The sequence below is a fragment of the Elephas maximus genome, chromosome 6 (genome assembly GCF_024166365.1).
Source record: "Elephas maximus indicus isolate mEleMax1 chromosome 6, mEleMax1 primary haplotype, whole genome shotgun sequence".
Taxonomy (NCBI): domain Eukaryota; kingdom Metazoa; phylum Chordata; class Mammalia; order Proboscidea; family Elephantidae; genus Elephas; species Elephas maximus.
The window spans coordinates 114,257,710-114,279,622 of record NC_064824.1 but is presented as its reverse complement, the minus strand read 5'-3'; the positions used below and the strand labels follow the sequence as shown (position 1 = coordinate 114,279,622).

General features: G+C 40.0%; 1 long non-coding RNA gene across 1 annotated transcript in view; it reads left to right on the top strand.

The window, feature by feature from the left end:
• The first annotated feature begins 1,306 nt into the window (after positions 1-1,306).
• Positions 1,307-21,913, top strand: part of LOC126078063 (uncharacterized) — a 201,151-nt gene continuing 180,544 nt past the window's right edge. Inside the window, exon 1 of the long non-coding RNA XR_007517950.1 lies at positions 1,307-1,489. This is a non-coding gene — a long non-coding RNA (uncharacterized LOC126078063). The remainder of the gene's footprint in view (positions 1,490-21,913) is intronic.

The following is a 21,913-nucleotide window of genomic DNA, read 5'->3' as shown; positions in this document are numbered from 1 at the left end:
AATAACTGGGTGGATCAGTCTGAAAATCATTGACCTCTAAATGTATCCCATGGGACCGTCATCTGAATTTCCCGGGGAGATGTAGTGACTTGGCTGCTATGGAAGCAGTGAGGATGAGAATTCAGTTTACCCTCCTTGTTAGGACACATTATGTCTTTTAGTCAGTAATTTTTCATTTGGGTCTTGATTGATCCAGAAAGAGTTGTTCAGCCATTTTATGATTCAAGGCAGCCACTGTGTTTGTCTCTTTTTTTTCTGGTGGAGTTTCCATGGGTGTCTGTCACAGACAGGTGACTTAATTAAGACTTTGGAATCAAAATCCACATCATGCCAGCATTGCACTCAGACATCAGGATAATATTTTGAAATACCTCAATTGTTCGGTCTTTCATACCACTTAATGTTCTTGTTCTTTCTATCAACTCAAGATTCTGTGAGGAGAATTCTGGCCCAAACAATTGTCTGATAATTAATGCAATCCAGCTGGCATTCATTCCTTTTAAGTTGAGTGTCAAACTAACAATTTTGCTAAGTTCGGAGGGTGAGTTGGGGTGAATGTGAGTATGCAGTAGAGGCTCATGGATGAGCCAGAGTGCATTAAAAAGAATTAAAAAGTTAAAACAGCAATACTTCTTTGAGTCTCTGCCATCTATGAAGAATCTCTTTGAATATCATTGAACATCCTGTAAGTAAGCTCAGACTGAATACCACAACGAGGAGAGCTATCTTGTTAGAAGGCTGGTTATGCAATGGAAGATGTTTCTGGAGTTGGGGAACGTGAGTCAGCAACTATGCGTAATCGCGTTATGTTAAAAGAGCAGCAGTACCCCGCTGACCACAAAGTACACAGTAAGGCATTCTTGAGCTTTGTGTTTATGTTCTAACTGTACATGTTTTATTAATCAGTCTGCAAGGCTCAGCACTGTTCTCGGGAAGGCATTCTGCTTTCCCGAGAACAGCTGGGCTTTTTCAGAGAAGATGTAGACAAATCAGGAACTTTTTTCCTTTGCCCTCAGCAATGTAAGAATGAGTTGGCCGACGTGGTTTTCTCAGCGTTAAGGCTCTATTTTATAACTCCTTGCCTTCTAGAATATCTTTCCTTGGGCTCTGTTACTTTGGCAGTGCTCTTCTATTCTAATTACCTTTGAAAGACATTTCTTTCCCCCTTGAGCATATCTCTAATCCTCCCTTTGACAGCTCTTATTCATTATTTAACTTCCCACATTTTGTTCTAGTTTTCTCTTTCAACTCTTTGAAAAATATAGGGGGAAAGCTTGAAATTGTAGCCTCAGCATGTCATATTTTTGCTTACTCTTATTTTCCTAGTGCCTAACATGTTGTTGGGGGCCTGGTGGCACAGTGGCTAAGAGTTCAGCTGCTAACTGAAGGGTTCGAATCCACCAGTTGCTCCTGGAAAACCCTATGTGGCAGTCCTACTCTGTCTTATAGGGCCGCTACGAGTTGGAATCGAATCGACTGACAGCGACAGGTTTGTTTTTTTTTTCTTGGTTTAACTTGTTGTTAGAAGCACTGGTGGCACAATGATTAAATGCTCAGCTGCCAACTAAAAGGTCAGTGGTTCTAACCCACCAGCTGTGGAAGCCGGAGAAAGATGGCAATCTGCTTCTGTGAAGATTAAAGCCTTAGAAGCCCTATAGGACAGCTCTACTATAGGGTTGCTTTGAGTCATAATCAACTCAACGGCACCCCACAACAGCATGTTATCTTTGTGGGGTGCCACTGAGTTGATTCGACTTATAGCAACCCAGTGTGACAGAGTAGAACTGTCCCATAGGGTTTCCAAGGTTGTAATCTTTACTGGAACAGGTCACCAGGTCTTTTCTCCCATGAAGCCACTGGATGGATTTGAACTGCCAACCTTTCTGTTAGTAGCCAAGCATTTAACTGTTTTGCCACCAGGACTTCTTGTGCTTAACATAGAACCTTGCATATTGTAGGCATTGAAGAAATATTTTTTGAACGAGTAAATGAATGAATGAATGATTACATATTCATATGGAAGGAGTGGACTCAAACTAAACTGCTGCACAGAAATTTAAGTGAATAACTCAATGCAATGGATCAGAAGTTTAAGTGAGATTTTGCTGATATTCCATTATGATGTCTTGTGAGTTTGCATACTCATTCACTCATTCATTCACTCTACAGCATTTACTGAGTGTCTACTTTGTGCCAATCCCTGGCAATGGAGACAAGTCAGACCTAGCCCCTGCCTTGAGGCAGTCACAGTCTAATGGAGAGAGAGGCCCATAAAATGCTGTGTGGTGAATATACTGTGTTGAGGCAGGCAAATGGGCTATAAAAACCAAACCAAACCCAGTGCCGTCGAGTCAATTCCGACTCATAGCGACCCTATAGAACAGAGTAGAACTGCCCCACAGAGTTTCCAAGGAGCATCTGGCAGATTCGAACTGCCGACCCTTTGGTTAGCAGCCGTAGCACTTAACCACTACTCCACTAGGGTTTCCTAAACGGGCTATAAGCGTGGAAATGTACTCAGACTTTGGGTGGGTGGGATTTTGCTCTTATCTTACCTGTATCAGTTTATGTCATGGTATCTGAGAGGTAGCATAGCCAATGGTTATGTTTTTTTTTTTCTTGTAAAATCTTTTGACTTATTTTATTTTTTGTTTTTTACTGAATTTTAGATGAAGGTTTACAGAGCAAACCAGTTTCTTATCAAACAGTACATACATTGTTGCATGACATTGGTTAACAACCCCACGACACGTCAACACTCTTCCCTTCTCATCCCTGGGTTCCCTATTACCAGCTTTCCTGTTCCCTCCTACTTTCCAGTCCCCACCCTGAGGCTGGTGCGCCCCTTTAGTCTTGTTTTATTCCATGGGCCTGTTCAATCTTTGGCTGAAGGGTGAACCTCAGGAGTGTACTCATTACTGAGCTGAAAGGGTGTCTGGGGTCCATACTCACAGGGTTTCTCCAGTCTCTGTCAGGCCAGCAAGTCTGGTCTTTCTTTTTGAGTTAGAATTTTGTTCTATGTTTTTCTCCAGCTCTGTCTGGGACCCTCTATCGTGATCCCTTTCAGAGCAATCAGTGGTGGTAGCCGGACACCATCTCGTTGTACTGGACTCAGTCTGGTAGAGGCCATGGCAGATGTGGTCCATTAGTCCTTTGGACTAATCTTTCCCTTGCTTCTTTAGTTTATTTCATTCTTCCTTGCTCCCGAAGGGGTGAGACCAGTGGAGTGTCTTAGATGGCCGCTCACAGGCTTTTTTTTTTTAATTAATTTTTATTAAGCTTCAAGTGAACATTTACCATTCCAATCAGTCTGTCACATGTAAGTTTACATACATCTTACTCCCTTCTCCCACTTGCTCTCCCCCTATTGAGTCAGCCCTTTCAGTCTCTCGTTTCGAGGCCAATTTTGCCGTCTTCCCTCTCTCTCTATCTTCCCATCCCCCCTCCAGTCAAGAGTTGCCAACACACTCTCCAGTGTCCACCTGATTTAATTAGCTCACTCTTCATCAGCATCTCTCTCCCCACCGCTGACCAGTCCCCTTCATGTCTGATGAGTTGTCTTCGAGGATGGTTCCTGTCCTGTGCCATCAGAAGGTCTGGGGAGCATTGTCTCTGGGATTCCTCTAGTCGCAGTCATACCATTAAGTATGGTCTTTTTATGAGAATTTGGGGTCTGTATCCCATTGGTCTCCTGCTCCCTCAGGAGTTGTCTGTTGTGCTCCTTGACAGGGCAGACATCGACTGTGGCCGGGCACCAACTAGTTCTTCTGGTCTCAGGATAATGTAGGTCTCTGGTTCATGTGGCCCTTTCTGTCTCTTAGGTTCTTAGTTGTCGTGTGACCTTGGTGTTCTTCCTTTGCCTTTGCACCAGGTGGGTTGAGATCAATTGATGTATCTTAGATGACCGCTTGTTGGGATTTAGGACCCCAGACGCCACATTTCAAAGTGGGATGCAGAATGTTTTCATAATAGAATTATTTTGCCCACTGACTTAGAAGTCCCCTCAAACCACATTCCCCAGACCCCAGCCCCTGCTCCGCTGACCTTTGAAGCATTCATTTTATCCCGGAAACCTCTTTGCTTTTAGTCCAGTCCAATTAGGCTGACATTCCTTGTATTGAGTGTTGTCTTTCCCTCCACCTAAAGCAGTTCTTATCTACTGATTGATCAATAAAAAACCCTCTCCCTCCCTCCCTCCCTCCCTCCCTCCCTCCCTCCCTCCCTCCCTCCCTCCCTCCCCCCTTTGTAACCACAAAAGTATGTGTTCTTCTCCGTTTTTTCTATTTCTCAAAATCTTATAATAGTGGTCTTATACAATATTTGTCCTTTTGCCTCTGACTCATTTCGCTCAGCATAATGCCTTCCAGGTTCCTCCATGTTATGAAATGTTTCAGAGATTCGTCACTGTTCTTTATCGATGCATAGTATTCCACTGTGTGAATATACCACAATTTACTTACCCATTCATCCGTTGACGGACATCTTGGTTGCTTCCAGCTTTTTGCTATTGTAAACAGAGCTGCAATAAACATGGGTGTGCATATATCTGTTTGTGTGAAGGCTCTTGTATCTCTAGGGTATATTCCGAGGAGTGGGATTTCTGGGTTGTATGGTAGTTCTATTTCTAACTGTTTAAGATAACGCCAGATGGATTTCCAAAGTGGTTGTACCATTTTACAATCCCACCAGCAGTGCATGAGAGTTCCAATCTCTCTGCAGCCTCTCCAACATTTATTATTTTGTGTTTTTTGGATTAATGCCAGTCTAGTTGGTGTGAGATGGAATCTCATCGTAGTTTTAATTTGCATTTCTCTAATGGCTAATGATCGAGAGCATTTTCTCATATATCTGTTAGCTGCCTGAATATCTTCTTTAGTGAAATGTGTGTTCATATCCTTTGCCCACTTCTTGATTGGGTTGTTTGTCTTTTTGTGGTTGAGTTTTGACAGAATCATGTAGATTTTAGAGATCAGGCGCTGGTCTGAGATGTCATAGCTGAATATTCTTTCCCAGTCTGTAGGTGGTCTTTTTACTCTTTTGGTGAAGTCTTTAGATGAGCATAGGTGTTTGATTTTTAGGAGCTCCCAGTTATCTGGTTTCTCTTCATCATTTTTGGTAATGTTTTGTATTCTGTTTATGCCCTGTATTAGGGCTCCTAGGGTTGTCCCTATTTTTTCTTCCATGATCTTTATCTTTTTAGTCTTTATGTTTAGGTTTTTGATCCACTTGGAGTTAGTTTTTGTGCATGGTGTGAGGTATGGGTCCTGTTTCATTCTTTTGCAAATGGATATCCAGTTATGCCAGCACCATTTGTTAAAAAGACTATCATTTCCCCAATTGACTGACACTGGGCCTTTGTCAAATATCAGCTGCTCATACATGGATGGATTTATATCTGGGTTCTCAATTCTGTTCCATTGGTCTATGTGCCTGTTGTTGTACCAGTACCAGGCTGTTTTGACTACTGTGGCTGTATAATAGCTTCTGAAATCAGGTAGAGTGAGGCCTCCCACTTTCTTCTTCTTTTTCAGTAATGCTTTGCTTCTCCGGGGGTTCTTTCCCTTCCATATGAAATTGGTGATTTGTTTCTCTATCCCCTTAAAATATGACATTGGAATTTGGATTGGAAGTGCATTATATGTATAGATGGCTTTTGGTAGAATAGACATTTTTACTATGTTAAGTCTTCCTATCCATGAGCAGGGTATGTTTTTCCACTTAAGTATGTCCTTTTGAATTTCTTGTAGTAGAGCTTTGTAGTTTTCTTTGTATAGGTCTTTTACATCCTTGGTAAGATTTATTCCTAAGTATTTTATCTTCTTGGGAGCTACTGTGAACGATATTGATTTGGTTATTTCCTCTTCGGTGTTCTTTTTGTTGATGTAGAGGAATCCAAGTGATTTTTGTATGTTTATTTTATAACCTGAGACTCTGCCAAACTCTTCTATTAGTTTCAGTAGTTTTCTGGAGGATTCCTTAGGGTTTTCTGTGTATACGATCATGTCATCTGCAAATAGTGATAGCTTTACTTCCTCCTTGCCAATCCGGATACCCTTTATTTCTTTGTCTAGCCTAATTGCCCTGGCTAGGACTTCAAGTACGATGTTGAATAAGAGCGGTGATAAAGGGCATCCTTGTCTGGTTCCCGTTCTCAAGGGAAATGCTTTCAGGTTCTCTCCATTTAGAGTGATATTGGCTGTTGGCTTTGCATAGATGCCCTTTATTATGTTGAGGAATTTTCCTTCAATTCCTATTTTGGTAAGAGTTTTTATCATAAATGGGTGTTGGACATTGTCAAATGCCTTTTCTGCATCTATTGATAAGATCATGTGGTTTTTATCTTTTGTTTTATTTATGTGATGGATTACATTAATGGTTTTTCTGATATTAAACCAGCCTTGCATACCTGGTATAAATCCCACTTGATCAGGGTGAATTATTTTTTTGATGTGTTGTTGGATTCTATTGGCTAGAACTTTGTTGAGGATTTTTGCACCTATGTTCATGAGGGATATAGGTCTATAATTTTCTTTTTTTGTAATGTCTTTACCTGGTTTTGGTATCAGGGAGATGGTGGCTTCATAGAATGAGTTGGGTAGTATTCCGTCTTTTTCTATGCTTTGAAATACCTTCGGTAGTAGTGGTGTTAAGTCTTCTCTGAAGGTTTGGTAGAACTCTGCAGTGAAGCCGTCTGGGCCAGGACTTTTTTTTGTTGGAAGTTTTTTGATTACCGTTTCAATCTCTTTTTTTGTTATGGGTCTATTTAGTTGTTCTACTTCTGAATGTGTTAGTTTAGGTAAGTAGTATTTTTCCAAGAATTTATCCATTTCTTCTAGGTTTTCAAATTTGTTAGAGTACAATTTTTCGTAGTAATCTGAAATGATTCTTTTAATTTCATTTGGCTCTGTTGTGATGTGGTCCTTCTCGTTTCTTATTCGGGTTATTTGTTTCCTTTCCTGTTTTTCTTTAGTCAGTCTAGCCAATGGTTTATCAATTTTGTTAATTTTTTCAAAGAACCAGCTTTTGGCTTTGTTAATTCTTTCAATTGTTTTTTTGTTCTCTAATTCATTTAGTTCAGCTCTAATTTTTATTATTTGTTTTCTTCTGGTGCCTGATGGGTTCTTTGGTTGCTCATTTTCTATTTGTTCAAGTTGTCGGGACAGTTCTCTGATTTTGGCTCTTTCTTCTTTTTGTATGTGTGCATTTATCGATATAAATTGGCCTCTGAGCACTGCTTTTGCTGTGTCCCAGAGGTTTTGATAGGAAGTATTTTCATTCTCGTTGCTTTCCAAGAATTTCCTTATTCCCTCCTTGATGTCTTCTATAACCCAGTCTTTTTTCAGGAGGGTATTGTTCATTTTCCAAGTATTTGATTTCTTTTCCCTAGTTTTTCTGTTATTGATTTCTAGCTTCATTGCCTTGTGGTCTGAGAAGATGCTTTGTAATATTTTGATGTTTTGGATTCTGCAAAGATTTGTTTTATGACCTAATATGTGGTCTATTCTAGAGAATGTTCCATGTGCACTAGAAAAAAAAGTATATTTTGCAGCAGTTGGGTGGAGAGTTCTGTATAAGTCAATGAGGTCAAGTTGGTTGATTGTTGTAATTAGGTCTTCCGTGTCTCTATTGAGCTTCTTACTGGATGTCCTGTCCTTCTCCGAAAGTGGTGTGTTGAAGTCTCCTACTATAAATGTGGAGGTGTCTATCTCACTTTTCAATTCTGTTAAAATTTGATTTATGTATCTTGCAGCCCTGTCATTGGGTGCATAAATATTTAATATGGCTATGTCTTCCTGATCAATTGTCCCTTTTATCATTATGTAGTGTCCTTCTTTATCCTTTGTGGTGGATTTAAGCCTAAAGTCTATTTTATCAGAAATTACTATTGGTACTCCTCTTCTTTTTTGCTTATTGTTTGCTTGATATATTTTTTTCCATCCTTTGAGTTTTAGTTTGTTTGTGTCTCTAAGTCTAAGGTGTGTCTCTTGTAGGCAGCATATAGATGGATCGTGTTTCTTTATCCAGTCCGTGACTCTCTGTCTCTTTATTGATGCATTTAGTCCATTTACATTCAGCATAATTATAGATAAATAAGTTTTTAGTGCTGTCATTTTGATGCCTTTTCATGTGTGTTGTTGGCCATTTCATTTTTCCACATACTTTTTTGTGCTGAGACGTTTTTCTTAGTAGGTTGTGAGATCCTCATTTTCATAGTGTTTAACTTTATGTTAGTTGAGTCGTTACGTTTTTCTTGGCTTTTTTCTTGAGTTATGGAATTTATATTCCTTTTTGTGGTTACCTTATTATTTACCCCTATTTTTCTAAGTAAAAACCTAACTTGTATCGTTCTATATCGCCTTGTATCCCTCTCCATCTGGCAGTTCAATGCCTCCTATATTTAGTCCCTCTTTTTGATTATTGTGATCGTTTATCTATTGATTTCCATGATTCCCTGTTTTGTGTATTATTTTGTTTATTTATTTATTTTTTAGAATTAATCTTAATTTGTTTGTTTTTGTGCTTTCCCTATTTGAGTTGCGTTGATATCAGGACGTTCTGTTTTGTGACCTTGTATAGTGCTGGTACCTGATATTATTGGTCATCAGGCCAAACGATCTCCTTTAACATTTCTTGCAGTCTTGGTTTAGTTTTTGCAAATTCTCTAAACTTGTGTTTATCTGTAAATATCTTAGTTTCTCCTTCATATTTCAGAGAGAGTTTTGCTGGATATATGATCCTTGGTTGGCAGTTTTTCTCCTTCAGTGCTCTGTATATGTCGTCCCATTCCCTTCTTGCCTGCATGGTTTCTGCTGAGTAGTCTGAACTTATTCTTATTGATTCTCCCTTGAAGGAAACGTTTCTTTTCTCCCTGGCTGCTTTTAAAATTTTCTGTTTGTCTTTGGTTTTGGCAAGTTTGATGATAATATGTCTTGGTGTTTTTCTTTTTGGATCAATCTTAAATGGGGTTCGATGAGCATCTTGGATAGATACCCTTTCGTCTTTCATGATGTCAGGGAAGTTTTGTGTCAGGAGTTCTTCAACTATTTTCTCTGTGTTTTCTGTCCCTCCTCCCTGTTCTGGGACTCCGATCACTCGCAAGTTATCCTTCTTGATAGAGTCCCACATGATTCTTGGGGTTTCTTCATTTTTTAAAATTCTTTTATCTGATTTTTTTTCAGCTATGTTGGTGTTGATTCCCTGGTCCTCCAGATGTCCCAGTCTGCATTCTAATTGCTCGAGTCTGCTCCTCTGACTTCCTATTGCGTTGTCTAATTCTGTAATTTTATTGTTAATCTTTTGGATTTCTACATGCTGTCTCTCTATGGATTCTTGCAACTTCTTAATTTTTCCACTATGTTCTTGAATAATCTTTTTGAGTTCTTCAACTGTTTTATCAGTGTGTTCCTTGGCTTTTTCTGCAGTTAGCCTAATTTCATTCGTGATGTCTTTAAGCATTCTGTAAATTAGTTTTTTATATTCTGTATCTGATAATTCCAGGATTGTATCTTCATTTGGGAAAGATTTTGATTCTTTTGTCTGGGGGGTTGGAGAAGCTGTCATGGTCTGTTTCTTTATGTGGTTTGATATGGACTGCTGTCTCTGAGCCATCACTGGGAAACTAATTTTTCCAGGTAATCAGCTGGTACGCTGGCTCCTGGTTCTGAAAACGATCGCTGTCTGCCCGTATTTGTTCGTTCTCCGTCTCTAAGTCTGTGTTTGTTGTTCAGAGTTCGTAGATTGTTATGTATGTGATCGATTCACTCGTTTTTCCGAGTCTTTGTTGCAAGAGGGATCCGCGGTAGCGTCCACCTAGTCTGCCATCTTGGCCCCCCCCCCTCGCTCACAGGCTTTTAAGACCCCAGATGATACTAACCAAAGTAGAATGTAGAATATTTTCCTTATAAACTCTGTTATGCCAATTGAACTAGATGTTCCCTGAGACCATGGTCCCCACAGCCCTCAGCCCACCATCCCTCAGGGAGTTTTGGTGTGCCTATGGAACTACCATGGCCCTGCCTTGTACAGGCTGTGCTGGCTTCCCCAGTATTGTGTACTGTCTTATCCTTCACCAAAGTTACTGCTTATCTATTGTCTATTAAGTGTTTTTCCATCCCCACTGTTCCCCACCCTCATAGCCAAAAGAGATTGTTTCTCTTTGTATGTAAACCTTTTCATGAGTTTTTACAGTAGTGGTCTCATACAATATTTGTCCTTTTGTGATTGACTTATTTTACTCAGCATAATGTCCTCCAGATGTATCCATGTTATGTGATGCTTCACAGATTTATCGTTCTTTAGCATTGCACACATGATAGCAATACACCATTGTGTGTATGTACCATGGTTTATTTATCCATTTATCTGTTGATGGGCATCTAGATGGTTTCCATCTTTTTGCTCTTGTGAACAATGCTGCAGTAAACATGGGTGTACATATATCTATTCGTGTGACGACTCTTAATTCTTTAGGATATATTCCTAGGAGTGGGATTGCTGGATCATATGGTATTTCTATTTCTAGCTTTCTAATGAAGTGCCATATCATTTTCCAAAATGGTTGTATCATTTTGTATTCCCACCAGCAGTGCATAAGAGTTCCGATCTCCCTGCAGCCTCTCCAACATTTGTAATTTTCTGTTTTATTGATTCGTGCCTGTAATGCTGGGGTGAGATGGTACCTCATTGTGGCTTTGATTTACATTTCTCTGATGGGTAGAGATCGTGAGCATTTCCTCATGTGTCTGTTGGTTGCCTGAATGTCTTCTTTGGTGAAGTGTCTATTCTTATCCTTTGCCCACTTTTTAATTGAGTTATTCGTCTTTTTGTTGGAAAGGTGTTGAATTTTCTTGTAGATTTTAGAGATTAGACCTTTGTCTGATTTGTAATAGCCAAAGTTTTTTTCCCAGTCTGTAGGTTCTCTTTTGGTGAAGTCTTTTGATGAGCATAAGTTTTTAATTTTTAGGAGATCCCAGTTATCTAGCTTATCCTCTGGAGCTTGTGTGTTGGTGGTTGTGATTTTATTCTGTTAATGCTGTGTATTAGGGCCTCTGGCATTGGTCCTATTTTTTCTTCTATGAACATCATAGTTTTTGGCTTTATATTGTCTTTGATCCATTTTGAGTTAGTTTTTGTATATGGTATGAAATATGGGTCCTGTTTCATTTCTTTGCAGATGGACATCCAGTTTTGCCAGCACCATTTGTTAAAAAGACTGCCTGTCCCCCGTTTGATGGACTTTGTGGCCTCGTAGAAGATCAGGTGGCCATAGGTGGTTGGATTTACATCTGGGTTCTCAATTCTGTTCCATTGGTCAATGTATCTGTTGTTGTACCAGTACCAGGCTGTTTTGACTACCGTAGCTGTATAGTAGGTTCTCAGGTCAGGTAGTGTGAGTCCTCCTACTTTATTCTTCTTCTTCAGTAGTGCTTTACTTATCCGGGGCCTCTTCCCTTTCCATATAAATTAATGATAAGTTTTTCCATCTCTTTGAAGAATGCTGTAGGTATTTGGATCGGTATTGCATTGTATTTGTAAATTGCTTTGGGAAAAATTGTCATTTTCACAATGTTGAGTCTACCCATCCAGGAGCATGGTATGTTTTTCCGTTTATGTAGATCTCTTTTGGTTTCTTGCAGTAGTGTTTTGTAGTTTTCTTTGTATCGGTCTTTTACATCCCTGGTTAGATTTATTCCTAAGTATTTTATTTTAGTGGCTAATATAGGGTCGCTATGAGTCGGAATCAACTCGACGGCGCTGGGAGCTGGGTGGGATTATAAATGGTATTGTTTTTGTGATTTCCTTTTCACCGTTCTCTTTATTGGTGTATAGGAATCCAACTGATTTTTGTATGTTTATTTTGTATCTTGCTTCTCTGCTGAATATTTCTACTAGGTCCAGTAGTTTTCTTGTGGAATCTTTGGGTCTCCTGTGTATAGTATAATATCATCTGCAAATAGGGACAGTTTAACTTCTTCATCACCAATTTGGTTGCCCTTTATTTCTTTTTCTTGCCTTATTGCTATAACCAAGACTTCCACAACAGTGTTAAATAGGTGTGGTGATAAAGGGCATTCTTGTCTTGTTCCTGTTCTCAAGGGGAATGTTTTCAGTCTCTCTCCATTAGGAATGATGTTGGCTGTTAGTTTTACATAGATGCCCTTTACTATGCTGAGAAATTTCCATTCTATACCTATTTTACTGAGAGTTTTTATCAGGAATGTGTGTTGGACTTTGTTAAATGCCTTTTCTGCGTTGGTTGAGATGATCGTGTGATTATTTTCTTTCCTTTTATTTATGTAGTGGATTATGTTGATTGATTTTCAAAGGTTGAAACATCCTTGCATACCATTGGTATGAATTCTACTTGGTCACAGTGTATAATTTTTTTAATATGATGCTGAATTCTATTGGCTAGAATTTTGTTGAGAATTTTTGCATCTATATTCATGAGAGATATTGGTCTGTAATTTTTTGTGTGTGTGTATGGCGTCTTTGCCTGGTTTTAGTATCAGGGCTATGCTGGCTTCATAGAATGAATTTGGAAGTATCGGTTCCTTTTCTATGTTCTGAAATAGTTTGAATAGTACTGGTGTAAACTCTTCTCTGAATGTTTGGTAGATTTCTCCAGTGAAGCCATCTGGGCCAGAGCTTTTTTTGGTTGGGAGTTTTTTTTTTTATATTATTATTACCTTTTCAATCACTTCTCTTGTTATGGGTCTGTTCAGATTTTCAGCATCATTTTGTGTTAGTTTGGGTAGTGTGTCTCTAGAAATTTGTCCAATTCCTTTAGGTTTTCAAATTTGTTAGAGTATAGTTTTTCATAATACTCTGTTATGATCCTTTTTATTTCAGTTGGGTCTGTTGTAATGTCCCCCATTTCATTTCTTATTTGGGTTATTTACGTTCTCTCCTGTTTTCCTTTTGTCAGTTTGGCCAGTGGTTTGTCAATTCTGTTGATCCTTTCAAAGAACCCACTTTTGGTTTTGTTGATCCTTTCTGTTGTTTTTCTCTTCTCTATTTCATTTATTTCTGCTCTGATCTTTGTTATAGCCTGTCTTCTGGTGGCTGTGGGCTTCTTTTGCTGTTCTCTTTCTATTTGTTCAAGTGGTACAACTAATGTTTTGATTTTGTCCCTTTCTTCTGTTTTGATGTGTGCATTTAGCGCTATAAATTGACCTCTGAGGATGGCCTTTACTGTGTCCCAAAGGTTTTGGTATGCTGTGTTTTCATTCTCATTTGATTCTAGGAACTTTTTGATTCCATCTTTGATTTCTCCTATTACCCAGTGGTTTTTAAGCAGGGTGTTATTAAGTTTCCATGTAACTGATTTTTTTTCCCTTTTTCTTCCTGTTGTTAATTTCTACTTTGATAGCATTGTGGTCAGAGAAGATATGTTTTATTATCTCAGTGTTTTGGATTTTGTGGAGGGTTGCTCTGTGGCCTAAGATGTGGTCTATTCTGGAGAATGTTCTACGTGTGTTGGAAAAGAATGTGTACTTTGCAGCTATTGAGTGGAGTGTTCTATATATGTCTATGAGGTCAAGATGGCTGATTGTACTCTTTAGCTCTTCTGTATCTTGTTGAGTTTTCTAGATGTTCTGTCCTTTACTGAGAGTGGTGTGTTGAAGTTTCCTACTATTATTGTGTAACTGTCAGTTTCTGTTTTTAGTGCTGTTAGAGTTTGTTTTATGTATTTTGGAGCCTTGTCATTTGGTGCGTAAATGTTTATTATGGTTAAGTCTTCATGATGGATTGTCCCTTTTATCATGATATATTGCCCTTCTTTGTCTTTTATGGTGGATTTTGTTTTAAAGTCTACCTTATCTGAGATTTTTTTTTTTTTCATAGTATTGTCACTCCTACTCTTTTTTGGTAGTTATTTGCTTGATATATTTTTTTTCCATTCTTTGATTTTTAATAAGTTTACGTCTTTGTTTCTAAGGTGTGTCTCTTGTAGACAGCATATTGATGGATCCTATTTTTTTTAATCCATTCTGTCACTCTGCGTCTCTCTATGGGTGCATTTAGGCCATTTACATTCAGCGTAATTGTTGATAGGTGTGAGTTTACTGCTTTCATTTTGTAGTGCTAATATTTTCTTTGTTCCTCTTACTCTCCTTTGCTGAGTTCCTTTTGTTTGTGGGTTTCTTTTTCATTTCTTCTGTTTTTATTGAGAGACTTTATGTTTTTCTTCTTTATTTTGATGAGTAAGCTTGTTAACTTTCTTTGTGGTCACTTTGAAACTTACCCTTATCTTCCTAGGTTTGAACCAGTCTATTATTACTTGGTATCTTTTTTTTTTTTTTTATCACCTTGCCTTCCTCTCCATTAGAAAGTTCTACACCTATACCATTTATTCCCTCATTTATTGTTCTGATGTTGTTGTCATTTACAGATTAACCTCTCTGGTTCCCTGTCGTAACTGCTTTGGTTTTAGATAGTCCTTGAGAGTTCATTTCCTAAGTTGGTGTCTGGCTGGTACAATCTTGGCTCCTAGATTCAGGCTGTGGTTTGATGTTGTTTGTTCTCACACTGAAGGACTCCCTTTAATAATTCTTGTAAGTTTGGTTTTTACATACCCCCTGAATTTCTGTTTTTCTGGAAATTTCCTAATTTTACCATCATATTTGAATGAAAGTTTTGCAGGATATATTATGCTTTGTTGGCAATTTTTTTCTCTCAAGGCTTTATATATGTTATCCCTTTGGTTTCTTGCCTGCATAGTTTCTGCCAAATAATCAGAGCTTAGTCTTATTGTTTCTCCTCTGTATGTGACTCTTTGTTTTTCTTGAGCTGATTGCAGGATTTTTTCTGTTTCTTTGGTTTTAGCAAGTGTGATTATGGTATGCCTTAGTGTTTTTCTTTTGGGGTCTATCCTATATGGGGTTCATTGAGCTTCTTGGATGGTCAGCTTCTCATCATTCATGATATTAGGGAAGTTTTCTGTCAGCAATTCTTCAATGATCCTCTGTGTTTTCCATTTTCTCTCCCTGTTCTGGAACTCTGATCTCTAACAAGTTTTTGCTTTTGATCGTATCCCACATAATTCTCAGGGTTTCTTCATTTTTCTTTGTTTTTTTTTCTGATTTTTCCTCAAACAGTCGTATCCAAGTGTTTGTCTTCAATTTCACTGATTTTGTCTTCCATTGTTTCAAACTTGCTCCGCAGCCCTTTTATGATACTGTCCATTTCTGAAATCTTGTTTATCTTTTGGATTTCTAATTGTTGTTTTTGTATGATTCCTAGTTGTGAGTTTATTTCAGCATTTTGTTCCTATATTTTCTGAATTGTTCCATTTTTTTGTACATATTTTCCATGAATTTGTCTGCCTTTTCCATAAATTTGTCTATTTCTTCCTCATTTTTGTCTGCTTTTCACTTCAACTCTTGGATTGCTCTGAATATTAGAGATTTGAATTCCCTTGTCAGGTAGTTCTAGTGCCTTTTCTTCTACTGGAAAGTCATCTGGTGTTTTATTTTGGACACCTACTGGAACCATCCTGTCCTTAAAAAAATATATATATATATATATATATATATATGTTTTGGTATTGTTTGCTGTCTTCAGGACATTCAGTAGTTATTTTCTTCATTTCTTGATTGTAGATTTGTTTGTTTCATCCTGCCTTTTTGTTTTATTTGGTTATGTCTGAGCAGATGGGCTGTGTATTCTTTGTTGTTTGCACATCTATGGTCACAATACTTTTCACCTCCTTGTCTGATGGGCAGAGCCAGTCAATCAGCCATGGTGCAGCAGGACAGGTCCAGCTGAAGGGGAGGGGCTGGGATGGGTTGTTTGTGGCACGGAGTAGGGCCTATAGGGGAGGCTAGGAATCAGTGCCGGGCAGGTTCCAGTAGGCCGTGCTTGTGCTGCTCGGGGGTGTGATGTTCAGTGCATGGTGCAGGTAGGCAAGAAAGAGTGGGGAGGTTATGATGTGTGGAGCTAATAGGGATATAGGAAAGAGGAGAGAGAGGACAGAGAAACAGGAGCTAAAAACAAACAAGCAAAGAAAAAGAAAAAAAAGCACTAAGGAGCTTGCCATTAGAGTAGAGAGAAAAGAAACTGAGAAATGGAGAAAAGCAAAAAGGAAAAGAAAAAGGGAAATAGGAAGAAAAAAATAACTAGATAAAAATTTGGAAGAGAAAAAAAGAAAAGCCCCCAGGAGTCCTAGAGTCCCACTGGTGGGCCTCCTAAGACTGGGCAAGTCACTCCCAGAGTGCACAGTATAGCCTGGCTAGAGGGCATATAGATGTCACACAATACCAGGTATTCAGGAGACAGGAAAAGAAGATAAGTGTAGAGAGACGAGAACTGAGAAATGAGAAAGACAGAAGGGAAAAAGAGAGAGAAAAGAAATGCCCCAGAGATCTCACCTACGTGGCTGCACAGATTGGGGGAGTGGCTCCTAAACTGTGCAGTTTAGCCCACCTAGATGGGGCTCCCAAGCTGTGAAAAGAAAAAGGAACCAAACCAAACCAAAAAAAAAAAAAAAAAAAACAGAGCAAAGCAAAACGAGGCCAAAAAAAAAAAAAAAAAAAAGCCCTAGGCCCACCAGTGTGGTATCACAGGCCAGAGGGGTGATTTCCCAGTTAAGCATGACAGCTTCTCAAGAAGAAGCAAAGATGGCACCAGGAGCCAGATGTTCCAGAGAAAGGAGGGGGAGGTGGTAGGAGGCACGGAAGAAACCAAAAGAGACAGAAAGAACCAGCACCAGCTCAGGAGCCCAGCCAGTGTGGGCAGGGTGAATCCAAGCAGCCTGAGGCCAAAGCAGTTGGCTCCCAGGCAAGAGACTGCAGCTGGCAGGAAGCAGAGGAGGCTGAAGAGGGGAAGAGAATGGAGGGGTGGGGAGGATTAGGAAAGTGTATGTTGCTTGTTATCGGGTGCTCTGTCTCCTGATGGGAACTTCATGTAGCTGCTTTCCCGTACTCCCTGTCCACTGATCTCCGATGTGGGTGGGGCGAATCCAAGCGGCAGGGATGCTGCACTTCCCAGCCAGCCGAGCCACCGCAGCCAGCCAGGAAGCTCAGAGGTAGAGCAGCGGGGAGAGGATGGGGGGTGGGAAAGCGTGTATCACTTGTTACTGGGGGCTCTGTTTCCTCCTGGGTGTTCCGCAGAGCTGCTTATCTGTGCTCCCTGTCTGCCAATCCCTGACAGGAGTCCAAGATGGCAGATCCATTCTGCTTTAGCGATCAGGCCCTCCACAGGTATCTCTCCTTGCGCTCTGTCCCCTGTCAGTTTCTTATTCCATTCCATGCTTGGCTGAGTTCTTTATCTCTTTATTTGACATGTCAGGTTCCAGGAATGATGTTTGTCTCTGTTTTACTTAGTTTTTCCGGTCTTTGCTGTAAAGGGACGGCGTGGTGCTTCTGTCTATGGTGCCATGTTGGCCCGAAGTCTCTTCCAATGGTTATGTTTTTAATACTCATCTCTCTCTCTTCTTCTTTCCCAACACCCCCGTCTCCATCCTGGGAAATGGACACATTTTCCTTTCCATCCAGGGAGGAGAGATAGGGCCTGTGTTTCTAAACAGTAACCAAAAAGCCAAACCAGTTGCTGTCTGGTCAGTTCCGATTCATGGTGATACCATGTGTGTCAGAGTAGGACTGTGCTCCATAGAGTTTTCTGTGGTTGATTTTTTGGAATTAGATTGCCAGGCCTTTCTTCTGTGGAAGCCTCCCATTGCCAGCGTTCAGTTAGCAGCCTGGCATGTTAACCATTTGTCCACCCAGGGACTCCTTCTAAACACTAAAAAAAAACTAAGACCTCCCTATATTTTAGGTTGGGGATATGCAGGGTTGCTAATGGTTTGGCCTTAGGCTAAGGGATCTTCAACTTTTCCCAATGAAGCATCTCACCAAAGGTTCAGTACCAGATCTGAGGGGCCTGTTGTTTAAAGCCTGAGGCCTGATTCAGGGAGTTGTCCACAGCGGGTCTGCTGTCAGCTTGGTGCTCCTGGAGTGAGGGTAAGACTGCCATGAGGGGTACTGTTTGAGTGCCTGAGAGATGTGATAAATTGAGACTTCCCCAACTGACCTCTTAGTCTTCATGTGTGTGAGCACTTGGCATGCCTGCACTGGAGCCCTTTCACATTGACTACCCAGTTAATGGCTGAGTGGCCAAATATCAGTCCTGCCTGAACCCACATCCTCAGTGGCTCTTGGAAGACACCACTCTGCAATGCCCAAGCATTTGTAAACTGAAGAGGAACCCTAGATATCCTGAGAAAGAGTGCCATACATGTTCTTTCAGGCCAAATGCAGAAATCCAGGTGACCCGTATCTGGGAGAGTCGGAAGGGGCACTTCCAGTGCAATTAAAGTATATTCTGAATCCCAGAGCTTGTATTCAAATCCTGCCTTCACACTTACCAGCTGTGTAACTTGTAATCTTGGGCAAGTCACTTCACGTCTCTGAGCCTTAATTCTTTCATCTTAAAGTGAGACCCTAGTACCTATTACATTCAGTGGTTGGGAGGACATAGTCACCTCTTACATGCGCAGCAATGATGACAGTATCTGGCACATAGTATATGTGTGATGTATGATGTTGTTCTTGCTGCATTTTTGTTGTTGCTGTTGCTCTTATTATGATGATCAAGAAGTCTTCAGAGGATGTTTCAGGAATATCTAAGCCTCTCTTGAGTCTGAAGAAGAGATTTGGTCTCTGAGTTTCCACTCATCTACCTATTCCCAGCCGTTATTTGGGGGCCTTAATCTCCTCTGGAGCCCCTGGGTAGTGCAAATGGTAAACAACATGCTCAGCTGTCAACCAAAAGGTGGGAGGTTCAGGTCCACCCTGAAAAGCCTTGGAAGAAAGACCTGGGAATCTACATGTGAAAATTCAGTCACTGAAAACCCTGTGGAGCACAGTTTTATTCTGACACACATGGGATCACCATGAGTCAAAGCTGACGCAATGGCAACTGAAAGAAGACTCTGCTCTCCTCTGGGTCTCACTTTAGGATTGGTCTGGGATCAAGGCATCTGTTTATCTTTCTTTTTTCTTTTTCAAATTTGACAATATAGAGTCACCATGAGTAGGAATTGACTCGACAGCAGTGGGAGAGAGAGGGTATCCAACTGGACCGTAAATTCTAAGGTATGTTTTTAAATGGATGCAAAAGGTCTTTTTCTTCCCCTAAGTTTTCCTTGCCCTGTTTTAGCCAGTCTGCCATGACTACACTATTTAGTGTCTGAGGCCATTCTGTTTATCTCTGCCTAGTATCCTGCTCTCAATACCATGAGAAGAGATTGCAAATGGCTCTGAGGGCTGGGATTTCAGGCATTGTCAGTATAGAATTGAGACCTGACTTCTGCCCACAGACTTTCAAAGCTAGAATAACGGGAAGGGAGCATGCTCTTACGCTCAGTGAAGTCTTACTCAGAAATGATTACTTTATAATATTTCAACTCCATTTCTCATGTGTTCTCATTGACCTTCTTGTTGTTATGCTAGGTTCAGTCAACACTGTTGATGGTTTACTCTGGGATAAAATGTTATGCTTTCATGTACAATAAATTCCCCAGTTCTCTTATTTCTATTACTTGGGAAAATGCCCCAGGTTTCCAGTTATTCAATTAATGGAGCGAAGGAAGAAGACATTCTACAGAATGCTAGTAATGGGCTGAAGAAGTAAATTACTAAGAAGAGATTTCATATTTTTTATCTTGTCCCAGAAAACTATCTTGTTCAGATTCCAAAAGTCACTTATTTTAATCTGTCTTGAGATTCCATTTTTAAAAATAGATACCATTCTTGAATTATAGACAAAGAGTGCGAAAACAAAAGGAATTTTGATGTTACTGAATTACATGTATTCAAGAAAGTGACAATGGGCATCTTATTTATTTCTACAACAATGGCAACTGGGTGCCTTTGGCTTGCTGGGAACAATTCTGCTTGATTTTTAGCTCTAGTTTGTCATGGGCAAAGAGCTGGGTATATGAAAAGCTGCAATAACTTTAACATGTAATCATCCTGGTAGATTACCAAAGTGCCTTGTTCTTCCAAAAACAGTTGGATAACTTTTTTTCTAAGGGAACTGTGACCTCAGCACCAAGGCCAGAAGAGTAAAGGCTTGGATAAAAGAAAACATCGTATTGAACATGAAACAGCTTGAGAGCCACCAACTACTTCATTTGGATAAAATGAAAATTTAAACTGCAAAGAGACCAAAAAAAAAAAAAAAAAAAAAAAACTAGACATATTTGGATAGCATTAAGCTTGATGGAAATAAATTTTGATTTGTGACTCAGAAACTCTCTCAAGTCTGTTGTAGTTTTAGCCTATAAAAACATCCAAGAAAACAACAACATATTCTAATTGAAGAGGGAAAATAGTTATATATGTTTATGAAGGAATTTTGACCTAGAGATTTGATCATATATAAAGAAGCAAGTAATCTCACTAATAGTAAAACAAAGGACAAAGAATTTGGGATCTCAAGATCTTGGACTGTAATAGAGTCAGATCTTACCATAGTTCCTGAAATATAGTTTCCTGTTTAAATAAAGAAAGAGTGAAGAAAATGACTCCAGAGTGCCAGCCAGGGCAGGAGCTGGAAGGCATTGATTAGTTATGGAGTTCCTGGGTGGTGTAAGTGGCTAACTGCTCAGCTGCTAATTGGAAGATTGAAAGTTCGGATTCACCCAGAGGCTGCTTGGAAGAAAGGCTTGGTGATCTGCTTCTGAAAAATCAGCCATTGAAAACCCTATGGAGCATAGCTCTACATGGGGTCGCCATGAATCAGAGTCAACTTGATGCAACTGGTTATTGGTTTTAATTAGTTATGTAGATTTCTCTGAAGATTTCGCTCGGTTACATACTGCAAGGCAAATTACCTAAATTTTTAATCTTTCTTATCTGTTTCCAAAGTCTTCTCTTTCCTATCATGCTGTTTAAGGAGGTCTTCTACATTCCTACCTTGATGGCCTCTTTCCTTTACCACCTGGAGTCCCATCGTCTCAATTCTCACTGGCCTTCCCCCTTTTTTTCCAGAGCCATTTAGCCCTGTCCCAGTTTCACCCTCCAAATGGGCAGCCCCACATCCTTTTCTGTGTGAAGAAGACCAAAGACCCTCCAAAAAACAGCAAAAAACCAAATTTGTTCCCGTCGAGTCGATTCTGACTCATAGCAACCCTATAGGACAGAGTAGAGCTGCTTCATAGGGTTTCCAAGGAGCGCCTGGTGGATCTGAACTGCTGACCTTTTGGTTAGCAGCCAAATGCTTAATGACTGTACCGCCAGGACCCCAAAGACCCCCCAGTTACTGTAAAACATTCCCCACTTTCCTTTTCTATAACTTAATGTAGTGAAGATTCTGGGCTACTTCTCTGAGTCATAGACCAGGGATGTTTCCATGTTTTACTTCTCACCGTTCCTGTGTCAGCCCTTCCCCTGCAGTATACGCTCTCGAGAGTTAGCTTTTGACACCTTGAAAATGCTGAGTGTTTGTTGCTCCTGGAACTCCCTGGTTTAGTGAAGGTTGCTGGGATTGACAGCTAGACAAAAAAACCAAACCCATTGCCATCGAGTCGATTCTGACTCATAGCAACCTTATAGGACAGAGTAGAGCTGCCCCATAAAGTTGCCAAGGCTGCAAATCTTAACGCAATCAGACTGCCACATCTTTCTCCCACAGAGAGGATTGTGAGTTTGAACCACTGATTTTTTTTTTTAAATTTTTTATTTTGCTTTAAGTGGAAGTTTACAAATCAAGTCAGTCTGTCATATAAAAATTTATATACACCTTGGTATATACTCCTAGTTGCTCTCCCCCTAATGAGACAGCACACTCCTCTCCACCCTGCATTCCCGTGTCCATTCAGACAGCTTTTGTCCCCCTCTGCCTTCTCATCTCCCCTCCAGACGAGAGCTGCCACATAGTCTCATGTGTCTACTTGAGCCAAGAAACT